The 13,737-nt window shown below is 46.8% G+C and overlaps 25 non-coding genes across 25 annotated transcripts; all 25 read left to right on the top strand.

Moving 5' to 3' along the window:
- Positions 1 to 232: 232 nt before the first annotated feature.
- trnas-gcu (transfer RNA serine (anticodon GCU)) lies at positions 233 to 314 on the top strand. The gene has a single exon. It is a non-coding gene; the product is annotated as a tRNA-Ser (tRNA).
- Positions 315 to 446: 132 nt separating this feature from the next.
- trnas-gcu (transfer RNA serine (anticodon GCU)) lies at positions 447 to 528 on the top strand. Its single transcript has one exon. It is a non-coding gene; the product is annotated as a tRNA-Ser (tRNA).
- Positions 529 to 660: 132 nt separating this feature from the next.
- trnas-gcu (transfer RNA serine (anticodon GCU)) lies at positions 661 to 742 on the top strand. The gene has a single exon. It is a non-coding gene; the product is annotated as a tRNA-Ser (tRNA).
- A 132-nt stretch (positions 743 to 874) lies between these two features.
- Positions 875 to 956, top strand: trnas-gcu (transfer RNA serine (anticodon GCU)). Its single transcript has one exon. It is a non-coding gene; the product is annotated as a tRNA-Ser (tRNA).
- A 346-nt stretch (positions 957 to 1,302) lies between these two features.
- trnas-gcu (transfer RNA serine (anticodon GCU)) lies at positions 1,303 to 1,384 on the top strand. The gene has a single exon. It is a non-coding gene; the product is annotated as a tRNA-Ser (tRNA).
- A 132-nt stretch (positions 1,385 to 1,516) lies between these two features.
- On the top strand, positions 1,517 to 1,598 carry trnas-gcu (transfer RNA serine (anticodon GCU)). Its single transcript has one exon. It is a non-coding gene; the product is annotated as a tRNA-Ser (tRNA).
- A 132-nt stretch (positions 1,599 to 1,730) lies between these two features.
- On the top strand, positions 1,731 to 1,812 carry trnas-gcu (transfer RNA serine (anticodon GCU)). Its single transcript has one exon. It is a non-coding gene; the product is annotated as a tRNA-Ser (tRNA).
- Positions 1,813 to 2,158: 346 nt separating this feature from the next.
- On the top strand, positions 2,159 to 2,240 carry trnas-gcu (transfer RNA serine (anticodon GCU)). Its single transcript has one exon. It is a non-coding gene; the product is annotated as a tRNA-Ser (tRNA).
- Positions 2,241 to 2,586: 346 nt separating this feature from the next.
- On the top strand, positions 2,587 to 2,668 carry trnas-gcu (transfer RNA serine (anticodon GCU)). The gene has a single exon. It is a non-coding gene; the product is annotated as a tRNA-Ser (tRNA).
- Positions 2,669 to 3,014: 346 nt separating this feature from the next.
- Positions 3,015 to 3,096, top strand: trnas-gcu (transfer RNA serine (anticodon GCU)). Its single transcript has one exon. It is a non-coding gene; the product is annotated as a tRNA-Ser (tRNA).
- A 346-nt stretch (positions 3,097 to 3,442) lies between these two features.
- Positions 3,443 to 3,524, top strand: trnas-gcu (transfer RNA serine (anticodon GCU)). The gene has a single exon. It is a non-coding gene; the product is annotated as a tRNA-Ser (tRNA).
- A 346-nt stretch (positions 3,525 to 3,870) lies between these two features.
- Positions 3,871 to 3,952, top strand: trnas-gcu (transfer RNA serine (anticodon GCU)). The gene has a single exon. It is a non-coding gene; the product is annotated as a tRNA-Ser (tRNA).
- A 1,588-nt stretch (positions 3,953 to 5,540) lies between these two features.
- Positions 5,541 to 5,622, top strand: trnas-gcu (transfer RNA serine (anticodon GCU)). The gene has a single exon. It is a non-coding gene; the product is annotated as a tRNA-Ser (tRNA).
- A 132-nt stretch (positions 5,623 to 5,754) lies between these two features.
- On the top strand, positions 5,755 to 5,836 carry trnas-gcu (transfer RNA serine (anticodon GCU)). The gene has a single exon. It is a non-coding gene; the product is annotated as a tRNA-Ser (tRNA).
- A 774-nt stretch (positions 5,837 to 6,610) lies between these two features.
- trnas-gcu (transfer RNA serine (anticodon GCU)) lies at positions 6,611 to 6,692 on the top strand. The gene has a single exon. It is a non-coding gene; the product is annotated as a tRNA-Ser (tRNA).
- A 1,844-nt stretch (positions 6,693 to 8,536) lies between these two features.
- On the top strand, positions 8,537 to 8,618 carry trnas-gcu (transfer RNA serine (anticodon GCU)). The gene has a single exon. It is a non-coding gene; the product is annotated as a tRNA-Ser (tRNA).
- A 1,202-nt stretch (positions 8,619 to 9,820) lies between these two features.
- Positions 9,821 to 9,902, top strand: trnas-gcu (transfer RNA serine (anticodon GCU)). The gene has a single exon. It is a non-coding gene; the product is annotated as a tRNA-Ser (tRNA).
- A 132-nt stretch (positions 9,903 to 10,034) lies between these two features.
- Positions 10,035 to 10,116, top strand: trnas-gcu (transfer RNA serine (anticodon GCU)). The gene has a single exon. It is a non-coding gene; the product is annotated as a tRNA-Ser (tRNA).
- A 132-nt stretch (positions 10,117 to 10,248) lies between these two features.
- On the top strand, positions 10,249 to 10,330 carry trnas-gcu (transfer RNA serine (anticodon GCU)). The gene has a single exon. It is a non-coding gene; the product is annotated as a tRNA-Ser (tRNA).
- Positions 10,331 to 10,462: 132 nt separating this feature from the next.
- trnas-gcu (transfer RNA serine (anticodon GCU)) lies at positions 10,463 to 10,544 on the top strand. Its single transcript has one exon. It is a non-coding gene; the product is annotated as a tRNA-Ser (tRNA).
- A 132-nt stretch (positions 10,545 to 10,676) lies between these two features.
- trnas-gcu (transfer RNA serine (anticodon GCU)) lies at positions 10,677 to 10,758 on the top strand. Its single transcript has one exon. It is a non-coding gene; the product is annotated as a tRNA-Ser (tRNA).
- Positions 10,759 to 11,532: 774 nt separating this feature from the next.
- trnas-gcu (transfer RNA serine (anticodon GCU)) lies at positions 11,533 to 11,614 on the top strand. Its single transcript has one exon. It is a non-coding gene; the product is annotated as a tRNA-Ser (tRNA).
- A 132-nt stretch (positions 11,615 to 11,746) lies between these two features.
- On the top strand, positions 11,747 to 11,828 carry trnas-gcu (transfer RNA serine (anticodon GCU)). The gene has a single exon. It is a non-coding gene; the product is annotated as a tRNA-Ser (tRNA).
- A 132-nt stretch (positions 11,829 to 11,960) lies between these two features.
- On the top strand, positions 11,961 to 12,042 carry trnas-gcu (transfer RNA serine (anticodon GCU)). The gene has a single exon. It is a non-coding gene; the product is annotated as a tRNA-Ser (tRNA).
- Positions 12,043 to 13,030: 988 nt separating this feature from the next.
- On the top strand, positions 13,031 to 13,112 carry trnas-gcu (transfer RNA serine (anticodon GCU)). The gene has a single exon. It is a non-coding gene; the product is annotated as a tRNA-Ser (tRNA).
- The last annotated feature ends 625 nt before the right edge of the window (positions 13,113 to 13,737 follow it).

Here is a 13,737-nt window from a genome sequence, read left to right as displayed (position 1 = left end):
CGACACACAACCACAAACGACGAGGTGGCCGAGAGGTTAAGTCGATAAACTGCTAATCCGTTGTGCATAGCATGCGTGGGTTCGAATCCCACCTTCGTAGGTGTTGCTTTCTTTAATTTCTGACAATCGTGTCTCCTCATATAAGTGCAGGACCCACAAGTCAGATAAGCCTCCTTTTGTGCTGTGAAAGTGTTTGCATGTTTGAAATCGCAATTGACACACAACCACAAACGACGAGGTGGCCGAGAGGTTAAGGCGATGGACTGCTAATCCATTGTGCATAGCACGCGTGGGTTCGAATCCCACCTTCGTCGGTGTTGCTTTCTTTAATTTCTGACCATCGTGTCTCCTGCTGTAACTACAGGACCCACAAGTCAGATAAGCCTCCTTTTGTGCTGTGAAAGTGTTTGCATCTTTGAAATCGCAATCGACACAAAACTGTAATTGACGAGGTGGCCGAGAGGTTAAGGCGATGGACTGCTAATCCATTGTGCATAGCACGCGTGGGTTCGAATCCCACCTTCGTCGGTGTTGCTTTCTTTAATTTCTGACAATCCTGTCTCCTGATGTAAGTGCAGGACCCACAAGTCAGATAAGCCTCCTTTTGTGCTGTGAAAGTGTTTGCATCTTTGAAATCGCAATTGACACACAACCACAAACGACGAGGTGGCCGAGAGGTTAAGGCGATGGACTGCTAATCCATTGTGCATAGCACGCGTGGGTTCGAATCCCACCTTCGTCGGTGTTGCTTTCTTTAATTTCTGACCATCGTGTCTCCTGCTGTAACTACAGGACCCACAAGTCAGAAAAGCCTTCTTTTGTGCTCTGAAAGTGTTTGCTTCTTTGAAATTGCTATCGACACACAACCACAAACGACGAGGTGGCCGAGAGGTTAAGGCGATGGACTGCTAATCCATTGTGCATAGCACGCGTGGGTTCGAATCCCACCTTCGTCGGTGTTGCGTTCTTTAATTTCTGACCATCGTGTCTCCTGCTGTAACTACAGGACCCACAAGTCAGAAAAGCCTTCTTTTGTGCTCTGAAAGTGTTTGCTTCTTTGAAATTGCTATCGACACACAACCACAAACGACGAGGTGGCCGAGAGGTTAAGGCGATGGACTGCTAGTCCATTGTGCATAGCACGCGTGGGTTCGAATCCCACCTTCGTCGGTGTTGCTTTCTTTAATTTCTGACCATCGTGTCTCCTGCTGTAACTACAGGACCCACAAGTCAGAAAAGCCTTCTTTTGTTCTGTGAAAGTGTTTGCTTCTTTGAAATTGCTATCGACACACAACCACAAACGACGAGGTGGCCGAGAGGTTAAGGCGATGGACTGCTAATCCATTGTGCATAGCACGCGTGGGTTCGAATCCCACCTTCGTCGGTGTTGCTTTCTTTAATTTCTGACCATCGTGTCTCCTGCTGTAACTACAGGACCCACAAGTCAGATAAGCCTCCTTTTGTGCTGTGAAAGTGTTTGCATCTTTGAAATCGCAATCGACACAAAACTGTAATTGACGAGGTGGCCGAGAGGTTAAGGCGATGGACTGCTAATCCATTGTGCATAGCACGCGTGGGTTCGAATCCCACCTTCGTCGGTGTTGCTTTCTTTAATTTCTGACAATCCTGTCTCCTGATGTAAGTGCAGGACCCACAAGTCAGATAAGCCTCCTTTTGTGCTGTGAAAGTGTTTGCATCTTTGAAATCGCAATTGACACACAACCACAAACGACGAGGTGGCCGAGAGGTTAAGGCGATGGACTGCTAATCCATTGTGCATAGCACGCGTGGGTTCGAATCCCACCTTCGTCGGTGTTACGTTCTTTAATTTCTGACCATCGTGTCTCCTGCTGTAACTACAGGACCCACAAGTCAGAAAAGCCTTCTTTTGTGCTCTGAAAGTGTTTGCTTCTTTGAAATTGCTATCGACACACAACCACAAACGACGAGGTGGCCGAGAGGTTAAGGCGATGGACTGCTAGTCCATTGTGCATAGCACGCGTGGGTTCGAATCCCACCTTCGTCGGTGTTGCTTTCTTTAATTTCTGACCATCGTGTCTCCTGCTGTAACTACAGGACCCACAAGTCAGAAAAGCCTTCTTTTGTTCTGTGAAAGTGTTTGCTTCTTTGAAATTGCTATCGACACACAACCACAAACGACGAGGTGGCCGAGAGGTTAAGGCGATGGACTGCTAATCCATTGTGCATAGCACGCGTGGGTTCGAATCCCACCTTCGTCGGTGTTGCTTTCTTTAATTTCTGACAATCGTGTCTCCTGATATAAGTGCAGGACCCACAAGTCAGAGAATCCTCCTTTTGTGCTGTGAAAGTGTTTGCATCTTTGAAATCGCAATCGACACACAACCACAAATGACGAGGTGGCCGAGAGGTTAAGGCGATGGACTGCTAATCCATTGTGCATAGCACGCGTGGGTTCGAATCCCACCTTCGTCTGTGTTGCTTTCTTTAATTTCTGACAATCGTGTCTCCTCTTATAAGTGCAGGACCCACAAGTCAGATAAGCCTCTTTTTGTGCTGTGAAAGTGTTTGCATCTTTGAAATCGCAATTCACACACAAACACAAACGACGAGGTGGCCGAGAGGTTAAGGCGATGGACTGCTAATCCATTGTGCATAGCACGCGTGGGTTCGAATCCCACCTTCGTCGGTGTTGCTTTCTTTAATTTCTGACCATCGTGTCTCCTGCTGTAACTACAGGACCCACAAGTCAGAAAAGCCTTCTTTTGTGCTGTGAAAATGTTTGCTTCTTTGAAATTGCTATCGACACACAACCACAAACGACGAGGTGGCCGAGAGGTTAAGGCGATGGACTGCTAATCCGTTGTGCATAGCATGCGTGGGTTCGAATCCCACCTTCGTAGGTGTTGCTTTCTTTAATTTCTGACAATCGTGTCTCCTCATATAAGTGCAGGACCCACAAGTCAGATAAGCCTCCTTTTGTGCTGTGAAAGTGTTTGCATGTTTGAAATCGCAATTGACACACAACCACAAACGACGAGGTGGCCGAGAGGTTAAGGCGATGGACTGCTAATCCATTGTGCATAGCACGCGTGGGTTCGAATCCCACCTTCGTCGGTGTTGCTTTCTTTAATTTCTGACCATCGTGTCTCCTGCTGTAACTACAGGACCCACAAGTCAGATAAGCCCCCTTTTGTGCTGTGAAAGTGTTTGCATCTTTGAAATCGCAATCGACACACAACCACAAACGACGAGGTGGCCGAGAGGTTAAGGCGATGGACTGCTAATCCATTGTGCATAGCACGCGTGGGTTCGAATCCCACCTTCGTTGGTGTTGCTTTCTTTAATTTCTGACAATCGTGTCTCCTCATATAAGTGCAGGACCCACAAGTCAGATAAGCCTCCTTTTGTGCTGTGAAAGTGTTTGCATCTTTGAAATCGCAATTGACACACAACCACAAACGACGAGGTGGCCGAGAGGTTAAGGCGATGGACTGCTAATCCATTGTGCATAGCACGCGTGGGTTCGAATCCCACCTTCGTCGGTGTTGCTTTCTTTAATTTCTGACCATCGTGTCTCCTGCTGTAACTACAGGACCCACAAGTCAGATAAGCCTCCTTTTGTGCTGTGAAAGTGTTTGCATCTTTGAAATCGCAATCGACACACAACCACAAACGACGAGGTGGCCGAGAGGTTAAGGCGATGGACTGCTAATCCATTGTGCATAGCACGCGTGGGTTCAAATCCCACCTTCGTCGGTGTTGCTTTCTTTAATTTCTGACAATCGTGTCTCCTCATATAAGTGCAGGACCCACAAGTCAGATAAGCCTCCTTTTGTGCTGTGAAAGTGTTTGCATCTTTGAAATCGCAATTGACACACAACCACAAACGACGAGGTGGCCGAGAGGTTAAGGCGATGGACTGCTAATCCATTGTGCATAGCACGCGTGGGTTCGAATCCCACCTTCGTCGGTGTTGCTTTCTTTAATTTCTGACCATCGTGTCTCCTGCTGTAACTACAGGACCCACAAGTCAGAAAAGCCTTCTTTTGTGCTGTGAAAGTGTTTGCTTCTTTGAAATTGCTATCGACACACAACCACAAACGACGAGGTGGCCGAGAGGTTAAGGCGATGGACTGCTAATCCATTGTGCATAGCACGCGTGGGTTCGAATCCCACCTTCGTAGGTGTTGCTTTCTTTAATTTCTGACAATCGTGTCTCCTCATATAAGTGCAGGACCCACAAGTCAGATAAGCCTCCTTTTGTGCTGTGAAAGTGTTTGCATGTTTGAAATCGCAATTGACACACAACCACAAACGACGAGGTGGCCGAGAGGTTAACCCTTATATGGTCCAAGGGTCTGTGGGACCCATTTTTAAAAAATCAGCTTAAAAAAATTCTACAATTTTTTTTTTTTCAAACTGAGATTCATTGGTCCTTGGCTCATTTTCTGTGAGCAACATAAATCAGAAAATATTTTCAATGACCACCCCCCCGTACCCCCCCCTTCACATTTGTATTACATACAGGGTCCAGGGTCCACTGGGCCCTGGGCTAGTCAAAGTGGGCAATCAACATTGGGTTGGGTAGTTGATAGTCGTCTGTATGACTTTAAAGGATATACAAACAAAGGACAGAGGAGTTTGGCATGCAAAGGTGAGCAACCATCAACACTTTTGATGGTTGTCACATCAGGGGTTGATTGCATATTGTCAGACAGCAGACGAAGAATCTCTATAGAGACAAAGGGGTGAGATCTGAAAGAAGCATCTTTTCTCTCAGCCCTCATTATCAATCCCTCCTCTCTGGACCTGTGTGTGTGTGTGTGTGTGTGTGTGTGTGTGTGTGTGTGTGTGTGTGTGTGTCTATGTGTGTGTGAGTGTGTGTTTCATCCAATCATGGGGACATGATGCTATAAATGCTAAAAATGCTAAAAATGCTATAAAAGATGGCAAAGCGATTCTCAGTTCAGACTGCCTTACAGCTGCTATTGGAAGAGACAGAGGATTTTGATGGTGATTCAGAAGAAGAAATTCAGGATCACATTTCTGAAATATCAGAGTCTGATAGTGATAATGAAAAGGAGGATGAGCAGCAGCCAGCTCCGTTAGCACCAGCCCGTCAGCAGCTAGCCATAGGACCAGCCTGTCAGCCAGCATGATTTATGATTCATTTCCTTATTGTGTTACATTTTAATAAAAAAGTAACTAATAAATAAATGAGAGCAAACTAATTTAACATATGTATTGTTTATTTTACTTGCAATTGGGCTAAATCTGCTGATTATTTTAACAAAAAATGCAATGGGTCCCCCACGCCCAGCTGGACCCCAAGAAGGTAGACCACGCCCGGATCTCATCAGGGTTAAGGCGATGGACTGCTAATCCATTGTGCATAGCACGCGTGGGTTCGAATCCCACCTTCGTCGGTGTTGCTTTCTTTAATTTCTGACAATCCTGTCTCCTGATGTAAGTGCAGGACCCACAAGTCAGATAAGCCTCCTTTTGTGCTGTGAAAGTGTTTGCATCTTTGAAATCGCAATTGACACACAACCACAAACGACGAGGTGGCCGAGAGGTTAAGGCGATGGACTGCTAATCCATTGTGCATAGCACGCGTGGGTTCGAATCCCACCTTCGTCGGTGTTGCTTTCTTTAATTTCTGACCATCATGTCTCCTGCTGTAACTACAGGACCCACAAGTCAGAAAAGCCTTCTTTTGTGCTCTGAAAGTGTTTGCTTCTTTGAAATTGCTATCGACACACAACCACAAACGACGAGGTGGCCGAGAGGTTAAGGCGATGGACTGCTAATCCATTGTGCATAGCACGCGTGGGTTCGAATCCCACCTTCGTCGGTGTTGCTTTCTTTAATTTCTGACCATCATGTCTCCTGCTGTAACTACAGGACCCACAAGTCAGAAAAGCCTTCTTTTGTGCTCTGAAAGTGTTTGCTTCTTTGAAATTGCTATCGACACACAACCACAAACGACGAGGTGGCCGAGAGGTTAAGGCGATGGACTGCTAATCCATTGTGCATAGCACGCGTGGGTTCGAATCCCACCTTCGTTGGTGTTGCTTTCTTTAATTTCTGACCATCGTGTCTCCTGCTGTAACTACAGGACCCACAAGTCAGAAAAGCCTTCTTTTGTGCTGTGAAAGTGTTTGCTTCTTTGAAATTGCTATCGACACACAATCACAAACGACGAGGTGGCCGAGAGGTTAAGGCGATGGACTGCTAATCCATTGTGCATAGCATGCGTGGGTTCGAATCCCACCTTCGTCGGTGTTGCTTTCTTTAATTTCTGACCATCGTGTCTCCTGCTGTAACTACAGGACCCACAAGTCAGATAAGCCTCCTTTTGTGCTGTGAAAGTGTTTGCATCTTTGAAATCGCAATTGACACACAACTGTAATTGATGAGGTGGCCGAGAGGTTAAGGCGATGGACTGCTAATCCATTGTGCATAGCACGCGTGGGTTCGAATCCCACCTTCGTCGGTGTTGCTTTCTTTAATTTCTGACCATCGTGTCTCCTGCTGTAACTACAGGACCCACAAGTCAGAAAAGCCTTCTTTTGTGCTCTGAAAGTGTTTGCTTCTTTGAAATTGCTATCGACACACAACCACAAACGACGAGGTGGCCGAGAGGTTAAGGCGATGGACTGCTAATCCATTGTGCATAGCACGCGTGGGTTCGAATCCCACCTTCGTCGGTGTTGCTTTCTTTAATTTCTGACCATCGTGTCTCCTGCTGTAACTACAGGACCCACAAGTCAGAAAAGCCTGCTTTTGTGCTCTGAAAGTGTTTGCTTCTTTGAAATTGCTATCGACACACAACCACAAACGACGAGGTGGCCGAGAGGTTAAGGCGATGGACTGCTAATCCATTGTGCATAGCACGCGTGGGTTCGAATCCCACCTTCGTTGGTGTTGCTTTCTTTAATTTCTGACCATCGTGTCTCCTGCTGTAACTACAGGACCCACAAGTCAGAAAAGCCTTCTTTTGTGCTGTGAAAGTGTTTGCTTCTTTGAAATTGCTATCGACACACAATCACAAACGACGAAGTGGCCGAGAGGTTAAGGCGATGGACTGCTAATCCATTGTGCATAGCACGCGTGGGTTCGAATCCCACCTTCGTCGGTGTTGCTTTCTTTAATTTCTGACCATCGTGTCTCCTGCTGTAACTACAGGACCCACAAGTCAGATAAGCCTCCTTTTGTGCTGTGAAAGTGTTTGCATCTTTGAAATCGCAATTGACACACAACTGTAATTGATGAGGTGGCCGAGAGGTTAAGGCGATGGACTGCTAATCCATTGTGCATAGCACGCGTGGGTTCGAATCCCACCTTCGTTGGTGTTGCTTTCTTTAATTTCTGACCATCGTGTCTCCTGCTGTAACTACAGGACCCACAAGTCAGAAAAGCCTTCTTTTGTGCTGTGAAAGTGTTTGCTTCTTTGAAATTGCTATCGACACACAATCACAAACGACGAAGTGGCCGAGAGGTTAAGGCGATGGACTGCTAATCCATTGTGCATAGCACGCGTGGATTCGAATCCCACCTTCGTCGGTGTTGCTTTCTTTAATTTCTGACCATCGTGTCTCCTGCTGTAACTACAGGACCCACAAGTCATATAAGCCTCCTTTTGTGCTGTGAAAGTGTTTGCATCTTTGAAATCGCAATTGACACACAACTGTAATTGATGAGGTGGCCGAGAGGTTAAGGCGATGGACTGCTAATCCATTGTGCATAGCACGCGTGGGTTCGAATCCCACCTTCGTCGGTGTTGCTTTCTTTAATTTGTGACCATCGTGTCTCCTGCTGTAACTACAGGACCCACAAGTCAGAAAAGCCTTCTTTTGTGCTCTGAAAGTGTTTGCTTCTTTGAAATTGCTATCGACACACAACCACAAACGACGAGGTGGCCGAGAGGTTAAGGCGATGGACTGCTAATCCATTGTGCATAGCACGCGTGGGTTCGAATCCCACCTTCGTTGGTGTTGCTTTCTTTAATTTCTGACCATCGTGTCTCCTGCTGTAACTACAGGACCCACAAGTCAGAAAAGCCTTCTTTTGTGCTGTGAAAGTGTTTGCTTCTTTGAAATTGCTATCGACACACAATCACAAACGACGAGGTGGCCGAGAGGTTAAGGCGATGGACTGCTAATCCATTGTGCATAGCATGCGTGGGTTCGAATCCCACCTTCGTCGGTGTTGCTTTCTTTAATTTCTGACCATCGTGTCTCCTGCTGTAACTACAGGACCCACAAGTCAGATAAGCCTCCTTTTGTGCTGTGAAAGTGTTTGCATCTTTGAAATCGCAATTGACACACAACTGTAATTGATGAGGTGGCCGAGAGGTTAAGGCGATGGACTGCTAATCCATTGTGCATAGCACGCGTGGGTTCGAATCCCACCTTCGTCGGTGTTGCTTTCTTTAATTTCTGACCATCGTGTCTCCTGCTGTAACTACAGGACCCACAAGTCAGAAAAGCCTTCTTTTGTGCTCTGAAAGTGTTTGCTTCTTTGAAATTGCTATCGACACACAACCACAAACGACGAGGTGGCCGAGAGGTTAAGGCGATGGACTGCTAATCCATTGTGCATAGCACGCGTGGGTTCGAATCCCACCTTCGTCGGTGTTGCTTTCTTTAATTTCTGACCATCGTGTCTCCTGCTGTAACTACAGGACCCACAAGTCAGAAAAGCCTGCTTTTGTGCTCTGAAAGTGTTTGCTTCTTTGAAATTGCTATCGACACACAACCACAAACGACGAGGTGGCCGAGAGGTTAAGGCGATGGACTGCTAATCCATTGTGCATAGCACGCGTGGGTTCGAATCCCACCTTCGTTGGTGTTGCTTTCTTTAATTTCTGACCATCGTGTCTCCTGCTGTAACTACAGGACCCACAAGTCAGAAAAGCCTTCTTTTGTGCTGTGAAAGTGTTTGCTTCTTTGAAATTGCTATCGACACACAATCACAAACGACGAAGTGGCCGAGAGGTTAAGGCGATGGACTGCTAATCCATTGTGCATAGCACGCGTGGGTTCGAATCCCACCTTCGTCGGTGTTGCTTTCTTTAATTTCTGACCATCGTGTCTCCTGCTGTAACTACAGGACCCACAAGTCAGATAAGCCTCCTTTTGTGCTGTGAAAGTGTTTGCATCTTTGAAATCGCAATTGACACACAACTGTAATTGATGAGGTGGCCGAGAGGTTAAGGCGATGGACTGCTAATCCATTGTGCATAGCACGCGTGGGTTCGAATCCCACCTTCGTTGGTGTTGCTTTCTTTAATTTCTGACCATCGTGTCTCCTGCTGTAACTACAGGACCCACAAGTCAGAAAAGCCTTCTTTTGTGCTGTGAAAGTGTTTGCTTCTTTGAAATTGCTATCGACACACAATCACAAACGACGAAGTGGCCGAGAGGTTAAGGCGATGGACTGCTAATCCATTGTGCATAGCACGCGTGGATTCGAATCCCACCTTCGTCGGTGTTGCTTTCTTTAATTTCTGACCATCGTGTCTCCTGCTGTAACTACAGGACCCACAAGTCATATAAGCCTCCTTTTGTGCTGTGAAAGTGTTTGCATCTTTGAAATCGCAATTGACACACAACTGTAATTGATGAGGTGGCCGAGAGGTTAAGGCGATGGACTGCTAATCCATTGTGCATAGCACGCGTGGGTTCGAATCCCACCTTCGTCGGTGTTGCTTTCTTTAATTTGTGACCATCGTGTCTCCTGCTGTAACTACAGGACCCACAAGTCAGAAAAGCCTTCTTTTGTGCTCTGAAAGTGTTTGCTTCTTTGAAATTGCTATCGACACACAACCACAAACGACGAGGTGGCCGAGAGGTTAAGGCGATGGACTGCTAATCCATTGTGCATAGCACGCGTGGGTTCGAATCCCACCTTCGTCGGTGTTGCTTTCTTTAATTTCTGACCATCGTGTCTCCTGCTGTAACTACAGGACCCACAAGTCAGAAAAGCCTTCTTTTGTGCTCTGAAAGTGTTTGCTTCTTTGAAATTGCTATCGACACACAACCACAAACGACGAGGTGGCCGAGAGGTTAAGGCGATGGACTGCTAATCCATTGTGCATAGCACGCGTGGGTTCGAATCCCACCTTCGTCGGTGTTGCTTTCTTTAATTTCTGACCATCGTGTCTCCTGCTGTAACTACAGGACCCACAAGTCAGAAAAGCCTTCTTTTGTGCTCTGAAAGTGTTTGCTTCTTTGAAATTGCTATCGACACACAACCACAAACGACGAGGTGGCCGAGAGGTTAAGGCGATGGACTGCTAATCCATTGTGCATAGCACGCGTGGGTTCGAATCCCACCTTCGTCGGTGTTGCTTTCTTTAATTTCTGACCATCGTGTCTCCTGCTGTAACTACAGGACCCACAAGTCAGAAAAGCCTTCTTTTGTGCTGTGAAAGTGTTTGCTTCTTTGAAATTGCTATCGACACACAACCACAAACGACGAGGTGGCCGAGAGGTTAAGGCGATGGACTGCTAATCCATTGTGCATAGCACGCGTGGGTTCGAATCCCACCTTCGTCGGTGTTGCTTTCTTTAATTTCTGACCATCGTGTCTCCTGCTGTAACTACAGGACCCACAAGTCAGAAAAGCCTTCTTTTGTGCTGTGAAAGTGTTTGCTTCTTTGAAATTGCTATCGACACACAACCACAAACGACGAGGTGGCCGAGAGGTTAAGGCGATGGACTGCTAATCCATTGTGCATAGCACGCGTGGGTTCGAATCCCACCTTCGTCGGTGTTGCTTTCTTTAATTTCTGACCATCGTGTCTCCTGCTGTAACTACAGGACCCACAAGTCAGAAAAGCCTGCTTTTGTGCTCTGAAAGTGTTTGCTTCTTTGAAATTGCTATCGACACACAACCACAAACGACGAGGTGGCCGAGAGGTTAAGGCGATGGACTGCTAATCCATTGTGCATAGCACGCGTGGGTTCGAATCCCACCTTCGTTGGTGTTGCTTTCTTTAATTTCTGACCATCGTGTCTCCTGCTGTAACTACAGGACCCACAAGTCAGAAAAGCCTTCTTTTGTGCTGTGAAAGTGTTTGCTTCTTTGAAATTGCTATCGACACACAATCACAAACGACGAAGTGGCCGAGAGGTTAAGGCGATGGACTGCTAATCCATTGTGCATAGCACGCGTGGGTTCGAATCCCACCTTCGTCGGTGTTGCTTTCTTTAATTTCTGACCATCGTGTCTCCTGCTGTAACTACAGGACCCACAAGTCAGATAAGCCTCCTTTTGTGCTGTGAAAGTGTTTGCATCTTTGAAATCGCAATTGACACACAACTGTAATTGATGAGGTGGCCGAGAGGTTAAGGCGATGGACTGCTAATCCATTGTGCATAGCACGCGTGGGTTCGAATCCCACCTTCGTCGGTGTTGCTTTCTTTAATTTCTGACCATCGTGTCTCCTGCTGTAACTACAGGACCCACAAGTCAGAAAAGCCTTCTTTTGTGCTCTGAAAGTGTTTGCTTCTTTGAAATTGCTATCGACACACAACCACAAACGACGAGGTGGCCGAGAGGTTAAGGCGATGGACTGCTAATCCATTGTGCATAGCACGCGTGGGTTCGAATCCCACCTTCGTCGGTGTTGCTTTCTTTAATTTCTGACCATCGTGTCTCCTGCTGTAACTACAGGACCCACAAGTCAGAAAAGCCTTCTTTTGTGCTCTGAAAGTGTTTGCTTCTTTGAAATTGCTATCGACACACAACCACAAACGACGAGGTGGCCGAGAGGTTAAGGCGATGGACTGCTAATCCATTGTGCATAGCACGCGTGGGTTCGAATCCCACCTTCGTCGGTGTTGCTTTCTTTAATTTCTGACCATCGTGTCTCCTGCTGTAACTACAGGACCCACAAGTCAGAAAAGCCTTCTTTTGTGCTGTGAAAGTGTTTGCTTCTTTGAAATTGCTATCGACACACAACCACAAACGACGAGGTGGCCGAGAGGTTAAGGCGATGGACTGCTAATCCATTGTGCATAGCACGCGTGGGTTCGAATCCCACCTTCGTCGGTGTTGCTTTCTTTAATTTCTGACCATCGTGTCTCCTGCTGTAACTACAGGACCCACAAGTCAGAAAAGCCTTCTTTTGTGCTCTGAAAGTGTTTGCTTCTTTGAAATTGCTATCGACACACAACCACAAACGACGAGGTGGCCGAGAGGTTAAGGTGATGGACTGCTAATCCATTGTGCATAGCACGCGTGGGTTCGAATCCCACCTTCGTCGGTGTTGCGTTCTTTAATTTCTGACCATCGTGTCTCCTGCTGTAACTACAGGACCCACAAGTCAGAAAAGCCTTCTTTTGTGCTCTGAAAGTGTTTGCTTCTTTGAAATTGCTATCGACACACAACCACAAACGACGAGGTGGCTGAGAGGTTAAGGCGATGGACTGCTAATCCATTGTGCATAGCACGCGTGGGTTCGAATCCCACCTTCGTCGGTGTTGCTTTCTTTAATTTCTGACCATCGTGTCTCCTGCTGTAACTACAGGACCCACAAGTCAGAAAAGCCTTCTTTTGTGCTGTGAAAGTGTTTGCTTCTTTGAAATTGCTATCGACACACAACCACAAACGACGAGGTGGCCGAGAGGTTAAGGCGATGCACTGCTAATCCATTGTGCATAGCACGCGTGGGTTCGAATCCCACCTTCGTCGGTGTTGCTTTCTTTAATTTCTGACCATCGTGTCTCCTGCTGTAACTACAGGACCCACAAGTCAGATAAGCCTCCTTTTGTGCTGTGAAAGTGTTTGCATCTTTGAAATCGCAATTGACACACAACTGTAATTGATGAGGTGGCCGAGAGGTTAAGGCGATGGACTGCTAATCCATTGTGCATAGCACGCGTGGGTTCGAATCCCACCTTCGTCGGTGTTGCTTTCTTTAATTTCTGACCATCGTGTCTCCTGCTGTAACTACAGGACCCACAAGTCAGAAAAGCCTTCTTTTGTGCTCTGAAAGTGTTTGCTTCTTTGAAATTGCTATCGACACTTAATCACAAACGACGAGGTGGCCGAGAGGTTAAGGCGATGGACTGCTAATCCATTGTGCATAGCACGCGTGGGTTCGAATCCCACCTTCGTCGGTGTTGCTTTCTTTAATTTCTGACCATCGTGTCTCCTGCTGTAACTACAGGACCCACAAGTCAGAAAAGCCTTCTTTTGTGCTCTGAAAGTGTTTGCTTCTTTGAAATTGCTATCGACACACAACCACAAACGACGAGGTGGCCGAGAGGTTAAGGCGATGGACTGCTAATCCATTGTGCATAGCACGCGTGGGTTCAAATCCCACCTTCGTCGGTGTTGCTTTCTTTAATTTCTGACCATCGTGTCTCCTGCTGTAACTACAGGACCCACAATCAGATAAGCCTCCTTTTGTGCTGTGAAAGTGTTTGCATCTTTGAAATCGCAATTGACACTCAACTGTAATTGATGAGGTGGCCGAGAGGTTAAGGTGATGGACTGCTAATCCATTGTGCATAGCACGCGTGGGTTCGAATCCCACCTTCGTCGGTGTTGCTTTCTTTAATTTCTGACCATCGTGTCTCCTGCTGTAACTACAGGACCCACAAGTCAGAAAAGCCTTCTTTTGTGCTCTGAAAGTGTTTGCTTCTTTGAAATTGCTATCGACACTTAACCACAAACGACGAGGTGGCCGAGAGGTTAAGGCGATGGACTGCTAATCCATTGTGCGTAGCTCGCGTGGGTTCG

The sequence above is a fragment of the Brachyhypopomus gauderio genome, unplaced genomic scaffold, assembly GCF_052324685.1.
Source record: "Brachyhypopomus gauderio isolate BG-103 unplaced genomic scaffold, BGAUD_0.2 sc63, whole genome shotgun sequence".
In the NCBI taxonomy this organism is placed as follows: Eukaryota; Metazoa; Chordata; class Actinopteri; order Gymnotiformes; family Hypopomidae; genus Brachyhypopomus; species Brachyhypopomus gauderio.
The sequence above is the reverse complement of the archived record's forward strand: the minus strand, read 5'-3'. Positions and strand labels throughout refer to the sequence as shown.